Genomic DNA, 7,197 nt, shown 5'->3' on the forward strand with positions numbered 1-7,197 from the left:
AATGAAATTATGTAACATTGGAACAATGTCTGTTTGTAGTTATTAACATACTACAGTACCCTCCTAATGTTGTACAATTAGAGAATCGGACACAGTTTGCAGTCAGCAAATTGCTTACAGAAATAATTCTAAATTTAGGGTTATTACTAAATTGCAATTCATCCCATATGCAACAAACTGCAGAACTTGCCGTTTTTTCATGCAACTTTATATTATCCTGGTAAGCCACACCAGGGAATGACCTTTGTTTCCATGGTTAAGAGATCCAGTGTGACTCATGTGCCTCTACTCACTGCAGACCTCAAAAGCCAAGCGAAGCCTACCCTATCTGGCAATGGGCTGACAGTCTGAGTGACACTGCTGCCATTCCAGCTGCTGGATTTGATTCTGCTGCTGTATTCTCAATTATGCTCATGCTCAGGAATTATCTAGAAAATACTGGAGCAATCTTTTTCTCTAGGAGGGGTCAAAGGAAGCTGCTGGTGGGTAGATAACTCCTTCACCCTACGAAAAATGACTGTCCAGTTCCGGGGATTGTATTGTGCTGTCCAATTTGGTGGAACAACAGGAAGTGACACATTTTGACCTGAAAAAGGTCAGTTTAAGTAAGTAGAGATCTCATGCCTGTCACTGTTACCGTATCACATTCTGGTCACCAACACCTGAGAAGAAGGTGCTCCATTGCATTTTGCAGCCTTACTCCCTTGATGCTGATTGTCAGGCACTCAGTCTGAGTCCATGGCACAGATGGAGACAAAGGTCTCTCTGGCCATCTCCCAGAATGTCTATCCATAAGTCAAAATCAACATGAGAGATCAGATGGGTGCTAGCTGAACCTGAACAGCCCATCCTCATGGAGTCAACTAACAAAATATATACATATCCCCATACACAGTTTATAGAAAGGCTACGATAGAAGCCTAGCAGTCAACTATTTCAAAGGCTGCTCAACACCCTGTAAGCCCACAAGGGAGAATTACGGCTGAAGCATAGATTACAATGGTCATGTCAAGGAGCAGCAGGAGGAGCTGTTCCATAAGGAAATGAGATCCAAAAAGCCAGCACCAGCACAAGGCAGCTAAGGATAGGACTGTCAAGCATGCAGTCCCACCTCCTATAGGCAAGGATAGCAGAGAAGCTCTGTAATGGGTCAGCCAGCCGTCCAGTCATACCAGATGTGTCCATAGTGATACAACATGTCCAAGATCAAGCCAGTAATTCCAGTTTGTAGACCACGATCAGTATCCAGGTCAGCTAGGCAGGCGGAAAGACTCAGGCAAAGCTGCAGCACAGATCAGTGAGAGAGCAAGGATGAGCACCCAGCTTAGAAGCAGCTCCTGAAATGAGAGGGGGCTGAGCCATGCTGAGGCATCTCCCAGCAATTTGCTTTAAGGTCAGTCAGTTGTGCTGTGGAAGTTGACACTGAAACTCAGCAGCCAAAAACCCCAAAAGCAGTGCAGAGCCCCTAACCATATTCATATTCATCATATCAGTACCTGGGAACTTTATCAATGAGTCCACCCCAGTCCCGCCTTTTTATCGTCTGGTGGTAAAACTAATTATATCAGCAGTATTCAACACAATTCCAAGGGCTTGACAAAGAAATCAGAATTAACTACCACAGTAGATGGGTAGATAAGTATATAAAAAAGTTCAGTAAATATCTAGAGAATAAGTATACAATGTACAGCACTCTAATCTGGTTTACCAGGAGCACAGCCAGTAGATTAAGGAAAGTGATTATCTTCCTCAACACTTTTTTAAGGTGGTATCTGGACTATTGCATCCAGTATTTGGGGGGAATTTTATTTTTCTGATGACTGGACATTACTAAATTTACACACAACAGCAGGCTTTGGCTGACCACAAAGTTCTGGAAAACAGATTCAGAATTCCAAATCATTTTGGCAAGCTGGAGATGCAGTCTGATAAAATAGGGACAAATGTTTACAGATATGAATAAACACATGCATATATAAATTTGTGATGAAAGCTGTAATAAAAATAGATGCCATGCTGGGAGATGCAACCAAAAATTTTTGTTTGTTGCATAAATTAAGGCATTGTACTCTTGTATGTAGCTCTAATAAAGTTGTATTGCAGAACTATAAAACCTGGAAACAACAGTCTTTTTTAGTTTAGAAAGAAGAAATCTGCCAAAGGTCTAACAAGCATGCAAAAATAACTCTGAAGATACAGGAATAAACTTTCTTAAATTGCATTGTGGAGAGGGAAAGAGGTGGCTGGTTTCATAATTACAAAGCCAGATCCTTTTTACAATTAGTGTTAAAACTTACAGGAAAAAGAATCATGTATATTTTCATTGCAAACTTTTTAAAAGAGTTGGAACAAGAAGCTTCTGGAGAGTCACAGGGGAAGCTGATCTTGCCTTGGAGAAGAGAAATGAATGAATGCAAAGCTTATTCATCTAACTATATAGAAATCTACTAAAAATACATTTGTTTTCATTTCATCACTCTGGGAGAAAATGTCTCCCAACTAATTTGGCTGTTCAATGAACCAAAGTGTTTGGTACTTAATAATACCTCATAGTGACACAGGAGATTATTTAGTTCAATTCAAAATATGCCATGTTGCTGGCCAGATGGAAACAACTCCACTTGACAGAGGCACTGGCAAGTTCCCTGATGACTCAAAACCACATATTACAACAGAATCAAAGATATGAATGGAACCTGAAATCTCCAGAATTCTAAGTTTAAGCCTTAACTTCTGAAACATACTGCAATAACTGGAGATACTGAGGAGGATGAAAAGGGTAAGAAGAGGAGAGGTAAAATGAAATTGTGGTGGAAATACAGAAGAAAGAATTCTTCTGTATTCTGGGTTCTGCTCAGAATAGATGAGGCAATTTTAAATTTTTTAATTTTTTTTTTTTTTTTATTTCACAAGCATTACTTTGTGATATGGCAAAGTATATTAAGAGCTTTAGTATGTAAGTTTGATCTAAACCCCAAATGAGGACAGCAGATTTAGGGGCTGAACTAAAGAGAATTATTGTGACTGATGAAACTTCACTGTCTGGTGCACAGATGTAACTAATGGTAGATATTATGGATGTACTTCTAACAAAAAATATTTAAAAACATTGTCTTGCTGATACCTTCTAAAGTATTTTGAACGGCCATGAAATTCATATAGTTTTGAATTTAGCTGTAAATGCTATGCTTCCATATAGTTCCTTGTTGCAACATTACAATTAAAATACACATTTGGAGACATAAATCTGAGTTGTGGTCAAGTGGTTATTGCATTGTGACATCCATGATTCAAGTGATTTTGCAGCAGAACATTATCTACATGTGGAATATAAATAATTCTGCTTGATAGACCCATAATCTCTGAAATGCAAGGCTGTTTTCACCTCACACTTTGGCACACATGATTTAGGTTATAAGGTTTTGTTCTATTTTGCTATCACCAAGCATAGCAATTAACCTGAGTTTTCCATAAGTAGGTACAACTCCACATCTCACACAAGGCTGTCTTTCATCTGAATTATACCTGTAGGGCTAATACAGTAAAGCACAGGACATAGGTTTTATGTTATGAAATTCACCACTTTTGATTATGTTGCATATGAAAGGGTATTTTTGTTATGGTCATTTTTTAGAATCAGAATGGAGTTTTACAGGAAATATCCCTTTAAATCAGCCTGTAAGCAATTGTAGAAAACAAAGCAGAAAGCAAGCAATTTAAAGAGCCATGGAAAATGGTTTTCTAGGATGTATTTTGGAAGGTGGTGCACTGTGAAGAAGCAAGGACAGAGTTGATACACACTCAATTGTAAGAGAAGCCCTCTGGCAGTCTGCTGGACTCAGATATTTAATTTGCCTTAGCATGCCTTCTCAGTAGAAGGCTGTGTGGCTGCTTATTCAGGGATTATGCTTTTATTCTTTTTTGCTCTCCTTGATGTTAAATAAATGCTTCAGAGGCTAGGACTTGCTTTTCTGAATGGAAAACTATGCCTCATGGGTGTTTTGGAATGGTTTCACCGTGAATGTCTGAATGCATAAAGAGATATACAACTGCAAAAATCTTTTTTTATTATCAGTCTTTATCCTGTTGCAGAGAAAAAAAATCAAGTTCTCACTACTACAGTAACTACAAGACACCTACAAAATCTTTAACAATAGCCTGAGGTGATATTCTAATTATGCTATTTATTCTTAGAGTTTGTGCCCAATGAAGCAACAAATGAGATATTAAAGTAACATGGAAAATAATAGAAGACATTCATGTGCAATAGGATTATGACTAGGGAAACTCATGTACATTCATGTAGGACAGGGAAAAACAAGGTGTTTTTTAGTTTCAACTTTAGTGGGTTTTGCTATTCTTATTTTCACTGCCTCTTCTGCCTTTCTTGCCTAATCTTCTCTATCCTCTTAGCCTTTATTCTCAGACTTTCCTTTCCTAGTACCTGAAACCAACGCCTTTTCTTCCCTGTCATCAAGGATACCCTTCCTATCTATCTCCCAGTTCACATATCTTATATACATTCTATCCCAAGTTTAAGTATCATACTTGAATCCCAGGTTTAAGTATCATCTTCCTTATGGGTGGACTGATAAATATTCAATATGAAGGACTTGCAGAGGTAAGGCTATTCCTCTCTTTTTCCCCATTGTCTTTAACAAATTCATCCAGGTAACTGAATTGCCACACATTGAGCTAATCTGTGGTTATAAACTTTGGTCTCTCCCTTTCTTCCTTCCTCCTCTGAATCTAAAGTCTATTAACTGGTGGTTGTGGTTAGAAGTATCAATGACTTTTCCATCCTTTTTTTCCCGAATAAAGATGTCCCAGAAAGCTGGAAGGACAGGTTGCCCAGGAAAGTGGTGGATGTCCCCTTGCTAGAGGTATTCAAGGCCTGGACAGAGATTAAGCAGCCTGACCATGTTGGGTTGGTTGAATTGGATGATTTTTGAAAGGGCCCTTCCAACCAAGGCATTCTGTGAATCTTTGAGTTTGTGTACTGATGGAATGATGCTGGATGAGAGGGCAAGTTTTTGGTGGGTAAAAGGGTGAAAAGTTGCCATCTGCATATGTGATTTGAGAGAGTCTGAGAGCATTTTTGTCCCAGAAGGGATTTCTCTCTGTCATCTGCAGGGCAGTTAGAACACTCGGCTAGATCCCTGACTGACAGCTCCAATTATGGGTTGTTTAAACTGAATTTGTCCTCTCATCAGTCCTCCAATCTACAATGGAATATTATGGCTCTCAGGCTATCTTGCCTCCAGTTTTCTGAACTTCTTTAGTGAAGGAACAAGTGCTAAGGGGTTCTGATGTCTTCAGACCAAATGTGTGCTTTTGATGGTTACCAAAATAATTACTAACCTTTAGCAGACAGTCTTGCATATCAAGGAGATTTTCTTTCATGTTGTTTTAATCCTCAAGTCACACTTCTCAGTAGTAGTACCACCAGGGACCATTTGAGGTAGAAGAGCTTGAGTTAAACAGGTGTTTTTTTAAACCCAAGTGTAGTCTCTTTGTAAGTGATAGCCTTTTCACAAGAGTTTTCAAGATGGCCAATGTCATTAACATTGCCTCACCATGTTTTTTTAATGCTCTTTTTAAAAGAGCAATCTTTCATGCAGTCGGTGATACATATATATTTTGGAAGGTTGAAGATGTAATATCAATCCATGAAGCAAAACTTCAGTCTACCAAACCGTTGCAGTGGAATTTACTATTCACATGTTGTAGAATATCAAAGTCCCAATTCAATTTCATTTCAGGATAGATATTAGAAAAATAATTTGCTGAAATCTGCTTTTGGTTCCAAACCATTTGAAATACTAAACATTTAAAATTACCATAAGAAATACTTGCAACAACATCGGTCAAATGCACGCCAACACACTTAATACGTCCATATTTCTTTGAATCAAATGTTTATTTAATTCTAAGAGGTATCTAAAAGATAATTGTTGTTAAGCATTTTTATGTGTAACAGCTTGAAAGCATGCTGAACATTATATTTTTTTCAATGTGCTGATCAGTGTTAGATTTGGAAGAAGCTAATGCACTGTATAGAGAGAAAGTGTCTGTCCCAGAGAAAAAAGCCAGAGGTTCTCTTACTAATTTGTGGACTCAAGGGAGCAGAGCTGTCATATGTGCCTTAAAGATAAGAAGGGAATGAGTTGATAAGGATTACTTGTGACGTCTTCTCCCTCCCTGCCCTCCCTCCCTCCCCCAAGCCCCTCTTCCTGCTTCTGTAATTAGAAAAATTTTATGGAGATACTTTTTGTCTTTGCATTCTGTTGGAGATAAAAGTGTCTTCAAAGAAACCTACATGCTAGCAGGAAAAACAACAGCACCATTTTCGTGTATATGTGAATAATCCAGGCATTCAGCTCTCAAGATACCCAAAGCTCTACAGGTTGTATATTCAAAACCGCATCAGAATATTTACAATGCCATCATGCAATCCTCTCCAAGACAGAGCTTTTTCAAGGTTTAAATATACATACACACTGTCACTTTCAGACAGAAATTGCTACTGTCCTGTGGCACATAATCTGAAAGAAACTTCCATATCCAGCTGGTGATGTGGAAAATGTAAGACATGCTTCACTGCCTTATTGCTACCAGATGCACATATGCTCTGTCCTTACCCTGACAGATGCAAGAAACTCTGCTTGAAAACACACATAACTACGGTGTCTGAATTCCTTTGCAAAAGCTAATAACCACAGCCAAACAGATTTTTCTGAAGTGTGGATCATATAATTTCAGATAAAATATGTCCTATACCTGGATATCTCAGACCATAGTCACAAAGGCAGCATCTACGTGAAATAAATCCACATTTTTCCAATGAGATACACAAATTTTGGAAAAAATAAAAGTTTTAACAACTTAATTTTCTCCATAACAGCTCAACTTTGCTACTGAGTTACTGAACAAACTCAAACCCCAATGTCCACTACAGCTGAATACTACTCAGAAGTATACTTTTCTAGAACAGTACTGAGAATCCAACAATAATGTTGATCAGATCCCACATATAATGCTACTATGGTGCATAATGCCTTAGGAGAAGAAATACCACCACCACACTAGATCTTGCAAGGCAGCTTTCTCAGCATCACAGCACTAAACACATTTGAAACATGTACTAATTCAAAGAGCCGTGCACTTCATTGAGAAAGAGAGGGTTTCACAGGTTTC

Source organism: Onychostruthus taczanowskii, unplaced genomic scaffold, assembly GCF_017590055.1.
Source record: "Onychostruthus taczanowskii isolate IOZ18803 unplaced genomic scaffold, ASM1759005v1 scaffold230, whole genome shotgun sequence".
NCBI classification, from domain to species: domain Eukaryota; kingdom Metazoa; phylum Chordata; class Aves; order Passeriformes; family Passeridae; genus Onychostruthus; species Onychostruthus taczanowskii.